General features: G+C 40.1%; 1 pseudogene; it reads left to right on the top strand.

The window, feature by feature from the left end:
• Positions 1-3,130: 3,130 nt before the first annotated feature.
• On the top strand, positions 3,131-9,306 carry LOC142451582 (thioredoxin domain-containing protein 17 pseudogene; annotated as a pseudogene).
• Positions 9,307-16,947: the final 7,641 nt, after the last annotated feature.

Raw genomic sequence — 16,947 nt, 5'->3', positions numbered from 1 at the left:
CTGATTACAGGCATCCACATGTGACCTCCTCCCTGGGAGAGGGACGGCAGAGAAGGGGGGAAGGGAGACTCCAGATAGAGCAAGATATGACAAAATAACGATGTATAAATTACAAAGGGCACATGAGGGCGGGGGGAGCGGGGAGGGAGGGGAAGAAAAAGAGGACCTGATGCAAAGGGCTTAAGTGGAGAGCAAATGCTTTGAGAATGATTGGGGCGGGGAATGTATGGATGTGCTTTATACACTTGATGTATGTATATGTATGGATTGTGATAAGAGTTGTATGAGTCCCTAATAAAATGTAAAAAAGAAAAGGAAAAAAAAGAAAGAAAGAAAAGAAAATGATTAGGGCAAAGAATGTACAGATGTGTTTTATACAATTGATGTATGTATATGTATGGACTGTGATAAGAGTTGTATGAGCCCCTAATAAAACGTTTAAAACAAACAAAAAATATGAAAAAAAATTAATGGTGTCTGCGGAAGCAGAAGACAGCTGTACCAAGATTGTTGAGCTGTTGGTAGGCAGACAAACATGGGCTTGCTGCATCAATGCCCTGTATGCTATAATAAGATATGTATGATTCCGGCAAACCTGTGACTGAATTTCTCAGTGAATATTACTGTCAAATTTCCCTGACAGCCAATTCCCATTGTTTGTGTAAATAGCATCCAGCCATCAAAGATTTGATTCTGTACAGTGAATAATTCAGGTACTGTGATATGGAGTTAGTCTATATTGGTTCAATATCCCTCTCTCAACTTAAAAAAATTAGTACCAGGGGCTAATGAAGGACAATAGTAACTGAAGGTAGTTATAGCCCAGGAGAATGATCTATAAGACTCTCTACCATAAAGTAACAAGGAGGTTTTGAAAGCGAGCCAAAAGCAGAGAAAAAACAACAAAAACCACAGATCCAGGAATGGGTTTTGGGCTTGCACTAAATCCTAGCTCCAATTTAAGAATAATAAGTTCTAACATCATGCCCCTGCTCAATACTTGCCTGGAGGAAGGGAACACAGAAGAGATGGGTGCTATAGCAAAGTGTGGTGAAGGAATCAGGTGCTATCAGCTAAAACAGCATCTGTCTTTTAAAGGTTTGTTTCCAAACAATCAGCTATCTAAGTGAGAGGTCAACTAGGTCCTCCTGGAAGAAGCACACCATCATCAGTCACCAAAGGAATGTAAAACATATAATCAGAAGTTGAAGGAGGGAATTGTGAGATTCTGGTTTGCAGAAGGTCATGGATGATCGTGGAAACCCAAGATAAATTTGTAGGCTCTACATAGGAAATAAGCCTTTGGTGATTTCCCTCTATCCCTAAAAGAGGGGTGGGAGGAAAGTGGTTACTAACCAGTGCATTGGAGAGATGACTATGTAAGATAAACCTGGCTTGAACAGTTAAGACGCTGTCACTTCGACACCCGCCCCCCTCTGATGCATGTTAGGCCTGAGCAGGTTTTCAACACTTACTGTATTTGTTTGTTCATATTAGGGTTTACCTCACATGTGTTATGTCATTGGGGGTCAACCTCTTGAATTTCTGTTATATGTTTCTGGTCTTCAGTATATGAAACCCAGGAGTGATGAGCCTAGAGGAACAGCGGGGTTTCAGGAGGCAGGGTATATAGTGGGGGGTGGAGTGGTGGTATAAATCGGAGATGATATCAAGAAGTTCATGAAGAAAAAGAATTTTTTGAAACTGGTTGTAGTAGCAATTATACAATAATGCTTAATGTGATTGATCTATAGAATTATATGATATCTGTATTAACTCCCAATAAAATTTTTAAATGTCATTTTTAAAATCAATTTTAGTCACAGACCACTATGTGATAAGTAAGTTATATGTGATAAGTATAGGTTATATGAATATGAGGAAAATTATTTTGTAAAATCCTTCTACACAGATTGAATTACAATAATACTAGTTAGTACACTGTCAGTAGCCCAGTAAAAGCCCCTTTAAAGTTCCCTCCTTTTCTTTTAACTATATTTCATTCTAAGTGTTGTTATTGATGTTTTTGTTATTGGTAGGTCCTCTCCATTTGGTTGGACCCTTGGCAAACCCTTGCACAGCAGAAAGAAACAGTGCCCCGTCCTGCGCTATCCTCACGACTGTTCCTGTGCTTGAGCCCACTGTCGCAGCAATGACGTCAATCCATCTCCTGGAGAGCCTTCCTCTTCTCCATTTCCCACCTGTTTTACCAAGCAGGATGCCCTTTTCCATGGAATGGTGTCTCCTGAAAACATGTCCAAAACACGTAAGTCAAAGTCTTGCCATCCTTACTTCTAAGGAGCACTCTCGTCTTACACATTTGGTTGTCTTTCCACAGTCCATGGTATTTTCTATAGTCTTCTCCAGCACGGCAACTCAGACGTATCCATTCTTCCTCAGTCTTCCTTATTCCATGTGTAACATTCACCTGCATATGAGACCATTGCAAATACTGATGCTTGGGTCAGGCACATGTTAGTCCTCAAAGTGACATCCTGGTTTGAACACTCTAAAGAGACCTGTGCAGCAGGTTTACCCAATGCAATGTGTAGTTTGACCTCTAGACTGCTGCTTCCATGAGCATTGATTGTTTACCCAAGCAAGACAAAGTCCTTGGCGACTTCAATATCCACCCCCCCCTCATTCATCATGATGTTACCTACAAACATAACAAAAAGAAAAAGAAAGGGCGAAAAGGGAAAAAATCTCTGTCAGGTAGTTTTTGCAGTACACATTTTTACCAGTAGGCAAGCATCATGCAGCTCATTCTGAGTTAGTGAACCCAGTGGTGTTACCTGGGAAGGTTCTCTGTGGCACAGTGAATTTTTTCATAAAAGCAGTTTAGCTCATTTTTGTGATGGCTGACTTAAGAGAACAGAGTAAAGTTGTGAAATATTGTTTCCTGCTCAGGCAAAAGGGCACAGTAACTGTTGTGATTTTGAACACAGTTGACAAGGACAGCACTGAGGGAAAAACTCAAGTGTAAGAGTGGTTTTCTCATTTCAAAAATGGTGAAATGTCAATTGATGACAAACCTCATTCTGGACATCCATCAACTTTCCAAATGGATGAAAATGTCGACAAAATCCATGCACTTGTACTTGAAGACTGATGATGGACCACTGAAGACATGGGGAAGCTATCTGGACTATCTTGGAGTTCGGTTCAGCGAACTGTAACAGAAGATTTGGGAATAAAAAGGGTCACTGAGGAATTTTTGCCTTGGATTTTGACTGATCTGGATAAAGAATGTCCAGTGGAAACAAGCTGTGCTTTGAAAGAACAGCTCCAAACCAACCCAGACTTTTCTCCCAAGGTCATTTTTGGTGATGACACATGGTGACATTCTTACAAACCCCAAAGCAAACATCAATCAAGCCAGTGGAATACACCACCTTCAAAAGCTTGTCAAGTGAAAGCAAAGATCAAAACAGTGCTTATTTGTTTTCTTGATGTGAGGGTGCTAGTGCTTTTGGAGTTTTTTCCACCAGGTCAGACTGTTAATCAACCTTTCTATTTAGAAGTGTGTGACAAAAAAGGCCTAATCTGCGGCAGACAGGAGACTGGTTTTGCCACCACGACAATCTACCTGCTCATATAGTCATCTCAGTGTGCCAATTTTTGGCAAAACTCAGCTTCCCCCTCTTGTGTCACACACCTTACTCACCTGACCTCACTCCATGCAACTTCTTTTTGTTTTTGCAAGTGTAGAGGGACTTGAAAGGACAATGATTTGATGATACAGAGGAAGTGAAGAAAAATTGAGGGAGGTGCTGTCAACCATCCAAACAGATGAGTATAAAAATGTTTCCAAGAATGGAATCACAGATTTGACAAATGTATTAAGGGTGATGGAGAGTACCTTGAACATGATCAGGTTGTTTTGTAAGAAAAAATTTTAAAGCATAGCTTTGGGGGGGAAATATCCAGATTTTTTGGGTACCTTCTAGTACTCGTCCAATTGTGAGGATTATGGCTTTCTTTACATTTTCTTGCATACTGAAGACTGCAATCCTTGATCTTGGTACAGGTTCACAAATACTAATTACCACAGTATTGTAGTTAAAACTCAAAACCAGACTCGCTCCGCTAACACACCAAAGAGTGTCAAAACTTACAAGTATGCTAGAAGTTTGTTGCACTAGAAACTATTTAAAATAAGTGAAATGGGAATTATAAATCTATAGAATACATTGAACCATTACTTATACAACAATATCACTATTGTTCTTGTATCCCCAGGCATCAATCCACAGCCTTTCTCCTAATTAATACTAAGGAATGTAAGATATTTTTAACAGTTATAAAATGAGCCCTCTTAAGAACTACATACAGTGGTACTATTCAATGATTGCTTGTGGAATTGAGCTGAATTAAATTATGATTCACCTTTAGAACATAAATTGACAGTGGGCTAATGTTTTCAAAACCTTTTCTTTTACATTGATTTTAAAATAAATCCATTTTGTTGGAAATTCTCTGGCCATTTCTCAAATAATTCTTCAGAATGTTTTTCTTAAACAGTTCACAAAAAAAGTTAAAATGAAATTATTTTCAAGTGAGCCCACTTCTGAATCTTGAGTTTTTGTTTTTAAATAATTGTCATGATTGCTTCTTAGTGTCTCTTCTGCAGAGAAATACATTAACTATATCTACATGTCTTTAAGAAAGATTTTTCTCAAGGCAGGGCAGTTTCTTTTTTAAAAGAGTTCCTCCATTTCCAAGCAATTCATGTGTTCAATTTTAGTAGACTCAGATATCTTAAATCATATGGCTACTTATTTCCTGAACAATAATATGCATTTGTAAAAAGCAGAAAAGGTGTGTGTTTTTTTTAAATAATTTTACAGGGGGTGGGGGGCTTACAGTTCTTATAACAATCCATACATCCATTGTGTCAAGCACATTTGTACATATGTTGCCATCATCTTTTTCAAAACATTTTCTTTCTATTTGAGCCCTTGGTATCAGCTCATTTTTATTCCTCCCTCCCTCTCTCATGAACCCTTGATAATTTATAAATTAGTTTTATTCCCATATCTTACACTTACTACTGTCTCCCTTCACCTACATTTCTGTTGTTCGTCCCTTTTGCGGCAGGGTGGGGTGGGGGTGGGGGTTATACAACGATCATTGTGATTGGTTTTCCCTTTCTTCCCCCACCCCCTACCCCTTTCCCCTACCCGCATGGTTTTTCTACTCCCATTATTGTTCCCAAAGGGTTTATCTTTCCTGGATTCCCTGGGTGGAGAGCTCTATCTGTACCAGTGTACATGCTCTGGTCTAGTCAGATTTGTATGGTAGAAGTGGGGTCATGATAGTGGGGTGGAGGAAGCATTAAAGAATGACAGGAATGTTGTATGTTCCAGAGATGCTATACTGTACAACGGCTGGCTCATCTCTTCCTGGTGACCATTCTGTGAGGGGATGTCCAATTTTCTACTTTCTCCCCTCGCCAGCTCTTTTGCATTGATATGATTGTTATGGGTCTTCTGATGCCTAATACCTGATCCCATCTACACCTGATCACACAGGCTGGTGTGCTTCTTCCATGTGGGCTTTGTCGCTTCTTGGCTAGATGGTCGCTTGCTTATCTTCAAGCTTTTAATATCCCAGATACTATATATATATATTTTTTCTTTTTTTTTCGTTCAAGGATCATTTACTGGCCCTTAGGAGCGTTTTCCAGTCCAGTCTGTTGGGGCACCACGCCCTGGCCCCAAAGTCCACTTTCAGCATTCCCTGGGGACCTTGCCACTCCATTCCCTTGCTGTTCCACTGCACTCCCCCAGTGCTTTGCCTCAGTGTGGTGGGATCTGGTCAGGTGCAATTCCCACACTGTGTCTCCGGTGCTGTCTCCTGTATCGCCCTTAGTCACTGAGGGGCATCATGTCTCATAGTAGGGCCAGCCATGTTCTCTCTGTGGACTGGCTGCTCTACTCAGGAACATCATCCTCATGGCCTGGTGGGCCAGGCTGTGTTCCACTGTCTCTTCCTGCCCCTTCATCTGCTCCCGTGTGCTCTGATCAGATATGTCCATCTCCCGGAGCTGCAGAATCAATGTCATCCTTTGAAACAAATTCTTTTCGGGGTAGGGGCAGGAATCCACTTAATTTATGGTGCTGGGGCCAGCCTCCCAGACCTCTCCACTGGTTCCCTACTCCACGCCGGGATATTGCATTCATACCTTGCGGCACTGGCTTGAAGTCTGGTCCCACTTTCCCTGTGGAGATATAAACAATACCCTCCCCTTGGGTGGATCAGGATACTATATATTTTGATAGCTGAGCACCATCAGCTTTCTTCACCACAGTTGTTTATGCACCCATTTTGTCTTCAGTGATCATGTCAGGGAAGTGAACATCACTGAATACAAGGTTATTAGAATAAAGTGTTCTTGCATTGAGGAAGGACTTGAGTATAGGCCCAATGCCTGTCTGATACTTTATTATTTAACATATATGTACATAGAACTATGTCCCTATCATCATATATAAATACATTTTCATATGTACATGCCTGTATTTATACCTCTATATGTGTTCTTTGCCTCCTAATTCTTTCCTCTATTTCCAAAAGGTAGGCTTAGATTCTACGCACTTATTTTTAGTTTTATTGGCACTTCTTCAACATATCATATAATTCAATAGTTCTATCCAGTCAAGAAGATATGTACAACCATTACCACAATCAACTTTAGAACGTTTTCTTTTCCCCGTGCTCATTATTAATATAATTATATTTTTTACCAAGCCATTTTATTAGGTAATCTAGACATCATACCATTCCATAGTTCAATCACACGCAGGACTGTACAATTGCTTCAAAATCAATTTCAAGACATTTTCTTCCTTCTTGAACTATTTGATATATTCTCCCGCTTCTCCCCCCTTCCCCTTTTCCCCACCTCCATATCCCCCAGGAACTCTTATCTAGTTGTCTCTATAATAATGCCTAGCTAATATTCTTTAATTCTCAGGTTATAGATGTGCGTGAGTTTGAGTCTAGTTCACCTAGTGGGATTTTCATATCACATCCCTCTGGTGTGGTCTTTGGAACGTGTTGTGCACCTTGAAGGTCCAGGATTCAATGCTCCAGTGTTCTATGGCACTTGGCCTGGGTTTCCAGGGAGCGCCCAGAAACTTGAGCCAATGTTGCTTATTAAGTGCATATTACGAGGCATACTCCCGTCTTAGAGTCTTTAAAAGTATTGTCTTTTTTCTCTTCCTACTAGGAAGTTAGTCCTCCACTTTTTTCTACCAGCAGACATTTACTTGTCTTCTCCCAGACATGTCTGCTCCCTTTCCCTCCTCTTGACTTAACTTTCCCATCAAAATCCCTCAACACTCTGACAGAAATGTCTATCAGTCCTGGGGACCTCATCGTAACTTGGCATGGCAGCCGCTAAGCAGTCATCCTCTCCTCCTCCTTCCTTGAAAATTTCATCCCAGATGATATGAGGACCCCTTTGTCAAAGTGACCTTCAAGATAAACACCTACAGTTTTTATCAGTCTCTCTACCAATTTATTTGGCCACACTGGCTACCAGACTGGATGGTGTGCAAACCTGAGCCTAGGTCCCTCCTGGTGCCCATCCCAATTGCAGTGGACGTATATAGTATTTTTCGTTTTCTGATCGTCTAACTTCACTCAGCGTAAATGGTATCCAGATCCCTTCATGAGGTGCGTCATGATTTCATTGCTATTTTTTAGGGATGCGTAGGATTCCATTATGTGAATATATTGATTTTTTTAAAAATCTATAGTTCTACTAAATAGGCTATTTCCAACTCCTTGCTATTGTGAAATGTGCTCCAATGGATATGGGAGAACATATGTCTGTCCATGATCAATCTCTTATTTCTTTCGAGTATATGCCCAGCAATGGTATTGCTGGGCCATATGATAATTCAATAGCCAACTGTTTTAGGAACTTCCCTTTCAATTTCCGCAGTGGTTGTTCATATTTATAAGCCCACCAGCATTTTATAAGAGTTCTTAAATCGCCACACCTTCACCAGCATTTGTTGTTGTTTGTTGTTTTCAATTGGGCTATTGTAATGGGGTGTTAAATGGTATTACCTGGTTGTTTTGACTTGCATTTCCCGGATGGTTAGTCAAAGAGGGCACTTCCTCATGTGCTTGTTAGTGATTCAGGTATCATCCTTTGTATATTTTCTTTCCAGATATTTTGCTCACCTTTTCGAGGGTTAGATTGATTCCTTTTTCTCAAACTTATTTATAAAATCACTACCCATACCAATTTATGGCATTAGATGTTCATGCACTCTATGTTACTCTCTGAACCCCCTAGAGTAACTAATCAACCCAACAATTATTTTCCAATTTGTCAATGGAGAGATAATGAGTCTTGCCCCTTTTGATGCTGCGAAAAAAGAATCCACTTCAATCTTTGATTCTACAAAAGGAACTTCATCCAAAAACTTATTTTAAAATCATTAAAAATAATGTTAATGTTTTCTTTCTTTATGCTTTTGCAATAAACCTAGACTATATCATTTATGAATGATTTTAACTTAAAAATCAAGTCATTTTAAACAACTAACCCTCTCAATATCACTCTCCAACAGATGTTAGGTAGTAAACCATGACTAACCTTAATCAGCCACCTCATAGAACCACAGAAAGACGCCAACAATACAATTTACTGACATGATACTGACTATAGAATATACAGTGCAAGTATTTATAAATGCCATTTTGAGGTACTTTGAAAGACAGAGAATGCTCTTTCATATTATTAAGATAAAACCACATGAGCCTTATAATCTCAAATATTCCTGCCCATAAATTCTCATAAATATTTAAAATATGTAAATAGAGACTATAGAAAAATAATAACCAAAAAGAAACAAAAATATGTTGAGAAGGAAAACATAAACAGAAGTTACATGCCAGCCCATGTGGGCCCCCGCTCCCCCTCTATGGTGAAGTGGGGCTGTCTGGTTTCAAAGAATTCAACTAGACTGCAGAACAGCACAAGGACAAGACCAATGTGCACCTACTTTACAGTATCTAAGGATGCCGAAGGGAGGAGCTCAGGCCCTGACTGTGAGCTGGCCAGAGCAGTGTTCTAGAGGGTCTGAAGCATATTTGTGAAGGATGTGTGTTCATCAACTTCCAAGTAGGAGAAAAACCTTATTGGAAAGATCACATAATGACTTTGGATAACAGTTGAAAGTAACTGCAGTGCCTACACTACTTAAATAGAAAACCTCAAAAAAATGGGTAGAATCTGAGTGTTTTCCGGCCAGCCTCTTGGAGATGATGTTGTCTGAAGAATAGATTTGATGAATTTTATCTTGATTTTGAACTTTGCTCTCAAAGTGGGGTACTTGTTTCTAAAGTAAATAAGATGTTTAAAAAGAAAATTGGTGTATGTCTAAACAAAAGTATACTCTTAAAATGCTCATGAACCCTCAAAAAAAAGAAAGGACAGAATTGTTGGCCTGCATGATTAACAGTGTGACTTTAGCTTATGAAATGAACAGCTATCAGGTAAAACTGGAATGTAGAAAATATTTTGTCTAAAAACTTCTGTTCTGTTTTCTCTTCCTGTCACTCCACCCAAAACATTCAGAATTCTTGAATAAGGATTTTCATTGGACCAAATTCATACTTAACGGTACTTACTCCTGAAAGGTATCAGAGGTTCTGAGTCATTGGTCCTTTCCCCTAGATTTAGAGCACATCTCATTATGGGAAATTTTGTTCATGGTTAATCACAGCTAATGTGACCAGTACTCTCTATTTCCTCTCTTTGGTACCCTGCTATAGTCAGCTCTTTTCGGGTTGTTTAATTCAATATTATTAAGTAAAGCTACTTTGCAGGTAGGTATTCCTCACAGAATCTGTCAGGGCAATAACATTTATTTTCATTTTTTAAAATAATGTTTTGGAAGAAACAAAGATGTGAGTTACAATGTTGTCATTCCTGGGTCTGGATTTGCATGAAACTCTTTGGCCATTACCACTCTCTTTACAAAGAGAAGCTTAACAGAGATCACTCAACTCACTGCCATCAAGTGGCTACCAACTATTAGCAACACCTGGAGGACAGAGTGGAGCTGCCCCTCTGGGTTTCCGAGGCTATGAATCTTTATGGGAGCAGATAGCATTTTTCTCCAGCAACCAATGGTAAGCCACTCTGCCAGCAGAGCTACCAAATGGTACCAAATAGAGATAGATGTAAAGTTAATTACAAAGTATCTATTGGCATAGAAGAGAGGGATCATGGGGATATTCATTATCCTCCCCAATTTTTTATGCAATTCCTTATGCTTACTCATTCTTCCACTCCTACTACCTACTCCAGCGGTTCTCAACTTGTGGGTTGCGACCCCTTTGGCGGGGGGGGGGGGGCGTTGAACGACCCTTTCACAGGGGTTCCCGATTCATAACAGTAGCCAAATTATAGTGATGAAGTAGCAACAAAAATAATTTTATGGTTGGGAAGTCACCACAACCTGTGGAACTGTATTAAACGTTCACGGCATTAGGAAGGTTGAGAACCACTGAGCTACTCAGTCCAGCGTCTTGTATTTTCCAAGTAAAACATCAGTATGCACACAGTGCCTCTGACCTCACCATGGCTTCTCTGTCCAGAAAAGGTATTCATCTGTAAAATGCCTCTTCCCAAGAGTTCATCTGAATAATAATGAATCTGCCTTTCTTAAAGGATGTACACTGGCACAGATAGGAACTGGAAATACAGGGAATCCAGGACAGATGGTCCCCTTAGGATCAGTGGTGAGAGTGGTGATATCGGGAGGGTGGAGGGAAGGTGAGGGAGAAAGGGGGAACAGATGACAAGGTCTACATATAACCTCCTCCCTGGGTGACGAACAGCAAAGAAGTGGGTGAGGGAGACATCAGATGGTGTAAGATATGATGAAATATATAAAATAATTTATAAATTATCAAGGGTTCAGGGGGATGTGGGAGTGGGAAGCGGGAGGGAAATGAGGAGCTGATACTAAAGACTCAAGTAGAAAGCAGGTGTTTTGAGAATGATGATGGCAACATCTATATGAATGTGCTGGACAGAAATGATGTATGTACGATTGTGAAAAGAGTTGTATGAGCTGCTAATGAAATGATTTTTAAAAATTCTGTGAAATAGTAATACACATTGAATGTTTATAATTTGTAGTATTAGTTTAAACTTCCAAATTTCATCATTGATATCTGACCGCAGCACAACCTCCTTCTTTTGGCTGAGGCTCAACAATTCCTGTAGTCAAGGAACATTGCAGCCATCTGATTTCTAAATTGTTGGGCCAAAGAGAGGTATGTCCCAGAGCCATGCTTCTCTGCATACTTGTTTATCTTGGGCTTGGTTGGTGTGTTACAGAAATATATTAGACCTTCAATCCCAGGAGGAAACTGAAACTGTGAGAAAGACAAAATCTGGCTGACCTTCAGCAAAAACAGCCAGCCAATCCTGCTGAGAGGCAGCGGCGGCAAAACAGAGGGCGAGACTATTGAGTTCTAGTCTTGGAGGATGACAATGCTTTAAAAAATGTTTAACTGTAGAAGGAGTGATTCAGCTACACCCTCCCATTTCATCTGCATTAGGCAGAAAACAAATGGCACTGCACAATCTATATGGGTAATGGTGTCAATGATGGATCAAGATTATACATGATACTTGCTAAATTTGTTATGCCTCATTAGTGTTGCGGCTTGTTACAGAGGGTGCCACAGTTCCCAGCGTCCCCTCCTGGGCTGTCCTGATGGATGATGCAAATAAAGAGAGGAAAGGCACCGGTGACACAGTGCACACACCGCATTTGTCAGGGCCACCGTTAGCTGGACTAGGTATGCTCTGCAGTTTCTGTCGCCATCACCTATTGATCCAAATTTATAATCATGTTCCCTTAGCACTGCGGCATTTTCCACGATCACGTTCTCTCAAAGTGCAGATGATACCCACACCAACTTTTCCAACGGAATATCTAGATTTTTCAGTGTGCAAATACCAAGTGACTAGATAGCAAGTTGCCTTTTAGATATTTACTACGATGAAAATGTTCATATGTAAGTTAGGTTTTTGAAGTTATTTTGACAAGGGGGTGAGGAGCTTATTCCAAAGACAACTCACAAAAGAGCAAAGCATTGGCAAGTCATATATTTTGATTTTATTTCTTAAGCTAATTAAAAGTCAGAATCAGTGCGACTAACATTCTAATTCTAAACACGCAGCCTTGGTTCATGGACTGGGTACCTCTCACTTCTTCCTCGTGAGCTTCTGATGCCATCATAGGACGTCATGCCCTCCACAGCCACTTTGAATGCCACCTTAATCTAGGTCACAGCCAACATTGCTACATTGCACTTTCTCTGAGTGCCATCAAAGAGGGTGCCTGTTTTTTTGTTTTGTTTTGATTTTCCCCTATGGATAATATGACACACACACACACATATATATATATATTTAACATTTTATTGGGGACTCATACAACTCTTATCACAATCCATACAATACATCAATTGTATAAAGCACATCTGTATATTCTTTGCCCTAATCATTTTCAAAGCATTTGCTCTCCACTTAAGCCCTTTGGATCAAGTCCTCCTTTTCCCCTCCCTCCCTGCTCCCCGCTCCCTCATGAGCCCTTGATAATTTATAAATCATTATTTTGTCATATCTTGCCCTATCCGACATCTCTCTTCACTCCCTTTTCTGTTGTGCATCCCCCAGGGAGGAGGTAGCATGTAGATCCTTGTAATTGGTTCCCTCTTTCCAACCCACTCACCCTCTACCCTCCCAGTATCGCCCCTCACACCCCTGGTCCTGAAGGTATCATCCGCCCTGGATTCCCTGTGCCTCCAGTTCCTATCTGCACCAGTGTACAACCTCTGCTCTATCCAGACTTGCAAGGTAGAATTCAGATCATGGTCGTGGGGGGGGGGGGGAGAGGGGGGAGGAAGCATTTAGGAACTAGAGGAAGGCTGCATTCTTCATCGGTGCTACATCGCACACTGATGGACTCATCTCTAGATCCCTCTGTGAGGGGATCTCCAGTGGCCGACAAATGGGCTTTGGGTCTCCACTCTGCACTTCCCCCTTCATTCACTATGGTAAGATTTTTTTTTGATGATGCCTTATACCTGATCCCTTTGACACCTCGTGATCGCACAGGCTGGTGTACTTCTTCCATGGGGCTTTGTTGCTTCTGAGTTAGATGGCTGCTTGATTACCTTCAAGCCTTTAAGACCCCAGACACTATCTCTTTTGATAGCCGGGCACCATCAGCTTTCTTTGCCACATTTGCTTATGCACCCGTTTGTCCTCAGTGATCGTATCAAGGAGGTGTGCACCCAATGATATGATTTTTTGGTCTTTGATGCCTGATAACTGATCTCTTTGGAACCACGTGATCACACAGCCTGGTATGTTCTTCCATGTGGGCTTTGTTTCTTCTGAACTAGATGGCCGTTTGTTTATCTTCAAGCCTTTAGGACCCCAGACACTATCTCTTTTGATAGCCGGGCACCATCAGCTTTCTTCACCATATTTGCTTGTTCACCCGCTTTGGCTTCAGTGGTTGTGTCAGGAGGGTGAGCATCATAGAATGCCAATTTAATAGAAGGAAGTATTCATGCATTGAGGGAGTGCTTGAGTAGAGGCACAAGGTCCTTCCGCCACCTTAATACTAAATCTATAAATATATAGAGGAGTATGTTTTCCACCACCACCCCTTCCGAAGGTGGTCTCACTGGATTTCTTTCTTTCTTCTTTTCACAGCAGCATGTTATTTTCTCTTCTTTATATTCAGAAAGTATTACTAATGTGTGTGGTTGCTATTGAAGATATACGTAGCAAAACTTATACCAATTCATTAATTTCAATGTGCATTATTCATTGACCTTGATTTTGTTCTTCAAGTTGTGCCGCAATTGCTATCTTCCTTTGCCAAATTGTCCCTCCTTGTGGACATAAACTCACTGCTCTCATTGGCCGCCTACTGAACCTTCAAGTTCTGTTGTCAATTTGATGCAGAACAGATAATTCCTTAAAAGAACCCAATATTCAAGCCAAATGTATGATTTCCCTTTATGCCTTCCCTATCCATTTTAAACCATTGCTGTTGCTACTGGGGAGGACCCCGGTGGTGTAGCTTATATGTGTTGTTCTTTTCATCCCCCAAATATATTGGCTTTTTGGGTAGAAACTTGGGGTTCACAGTTGACTGCACATAATATATGCATTTTCTTGCTAGGAGCAGTGAAGTCAGTTGGAACTCATAGCAACCCTGTGCACAAAAGAATGAAACACTGCCTGGTTCCATGTCTTCCTCAAAACTCTTGCTGTTTGAACACATTATTGAGGTTGCTATGTCAATTCATCTATGTCAGGTGGAGTTCTCTAAAGAAGTAAAAATAATGATGCTTCTACATCTATGCATAGAAAGAAATGGATATCAAGAAAGTGGCCCACATAGTTGTATAAGCAGTTAAGTCCAGCACAGTTCAAGTCCATGAATCAGATATTTACCTGGAGGGGTCTCCTGACTTAGGTAGCTTAAGGTGCTGATGAACTGGGAAGTAGGATGATGAAGCAGAAATATTACAGGCTGATGGATGGGGAGTTGAGTGAATCCAAGTCACCAGTCTTCTGATGGCACCTGAGATCAGCAGGCCATATGACAGGAGGTCGATGAACCAAATGCAAGATCTAGACCCAGCAGAAGAAATGGAGCTCTCCACAGCATCTACTTAAATATCAACTGTGACACATTCCCAAGGAGAAATCATCAAAGTTATGACCCGAGTTACTGCTTGGCTCACAGTAAATCATATTAAGGCACTGATTATATTATGTTATATCACTTTATGAGGGAGGCTTCAACTGCCAAACCACTAAGAATCCTGGTCCATCTAAGTTGAGGATCTGTCTTTATCTCACTGACCACTGCATTACCAAGCATGATGTCTTCTCCCGGACTGGTCCCTCCTGATGACATAGCCAAAGCGTTTCAGATAAAGTCTCACTGTCTTTGCTTCTAAAGAGAATTCTGACTACATTTCTTCCAAGATAGGTTTGTTTGGTCTTCTGGCCATACATGGTGTATCTAATATTTTTCATCAACACAATAATTCAAGTATATCAGTTATTCTTTGGTATTATTTTTTAATTCCCCAGCTTTTTGTGACTGAAAATACAATGATTAAGAATTAATAGACCAGAGGCAAATTTAACAAAGAAGACAAAAAATCATGAATAAGAAATGAAATGGGCAACATCACAACAGAACTAACCAAATTAAAAGAGATAATTATGTAATATTATGAAAGGCTGTACTCAAACAAATTAAAAGACCTAAAAGAAATGAAAAGATTTCTAGAAACATACTATACATAAATTAATGTAAGCTAGTATAGAAAATTTGAACAGATCAATAACACAAGAAGAAATATATCAAGTCATTAACTAACTGTTCACAACAAACAGTCCAGGACCAGAAGCCTTTAATGAAAAACTTTGTCAAGCATTCAGAAAAGAGTTGATACCAATTCTACATAGACTATTCCAGAATATAGAAAATGACATCAAGCTACCAAACTCATTTTGAGACTATAACCCTGGTACGAAAACCCAGGGGAAAACAATACCAGCATAGCCAATTACAGACTGATTTCCCTTATGAAGATCAATACAAAATATTTCAACAAAGTTCTAGATAATAGAATTCAATAAAACATTTAGAAAACATTGCAGCGTGATCAACTGAGATTTATTCCAGGTATGCAAGAATGACTCAGCATTTTAAAAAGTAATACAGTATATAAATAAAAAAGAAAAGAACCAGATGATTATGTAAACCAATATAGTAAAGGTACTTGACAAAATCCAGCATTGAGTTTTATGGAAACACAACAAAATAGGAAGAGAGAAGAAATTCCTCAATGTAACATAGGCATGTGCTCAAAACCAATGGCCAGCATTTTGTTCGATGGCAAAAAAGAGAAACCACCCCCTGTGAAGGGGAGACATGCAAGGATGCCCTATCACCACTCTTACTTAATACAGTTCTGGGAGTCTTAGCCAGCACAATTAGGCATCAAAAAGAAATCAAAGGGATCCAGTTTCGCAGAGAAGAAGTAAAATTATCTCTGTTCTGGATATGTTTCTGTATGTAGAAAATCCCAAAATTTGAATTGGTGTTGGACGAAATGAAAAATGTTGGCAACATGGGATAAGCATCTCAAAAACTCAGTTTCCTGCGTACTAACGAATATCTGAAGTGTTAGCAAGTCTTCCTCCCATGCTGATTTCACATCCTTCTTCATACAGTCCAATTTCTTGAATTATTTGCTCAACATACAAGTTGAAAAAATATAGTGAAAAGATACAACCACTTGACTATCAGTTTGTCTAATTGTTGGTGGCTGACTTGTTGCTGTGATGTTGGATATTTCAAATGCCAACAGGGTTACCCATGGAGGACAGATGTTGAGGACTTTCTAGGAAAAGGCAATCTAGGTAGGAAGACATAGAAACCTATTTCTGAAAATATTTTACAGTGAAAACCTTAAGAAGTGGAGCATTACATGATATCGTGCAGGAAGAGGAGCCTCTTGTGTTTGAAAGCAATTCAACATGACTGGGATGAATTGCCTACTCAAACAGGGTGTGTGTGTGTGTGTGTGTGTGTGTGTGTGTGTGTGTGTGTGTGTGTGTGTGTGTGTGTGTGTGTGTGTGTGTGTTTTCTAACTCATTGCCAATCTTATGTACTGCCGAATGAAACCCTGCCCAGTCCCGGCCCATCCTTGCGATTGTTATGTTTGAGCCTATTAGTACTGCTGATATATCAATCCAGTCCTTGGGGATCTTTTTTTAAAATTTAATTTTTTTGCATATTTCAGGTTGCTAATGAGCCTTCCTCCTGTTCTGATGCCTCAGTTCTGTTCATATAGTAG

This window comes from Tenrec ecaudatus, chromosome 6 (assembly GCF_050624435.1).
Source record: "Tenrec ecaudatus isolate mTenEca1 chromosome 6, mTenEca1.hap1, whole genome shotgun sequence".
NCBI classification, from domain to species: Eukaryota; Metazoa; Chordata; class Mammalia; order Afrosoricida; family Tenrecidae; genus Tenrec; species Tenrec ecaudatus.
The sequence above is the reverse complement of the archived record's forward strand: the minus strand, read 5'-3'. Positions and strand labels throughout refer to the sequence as shown.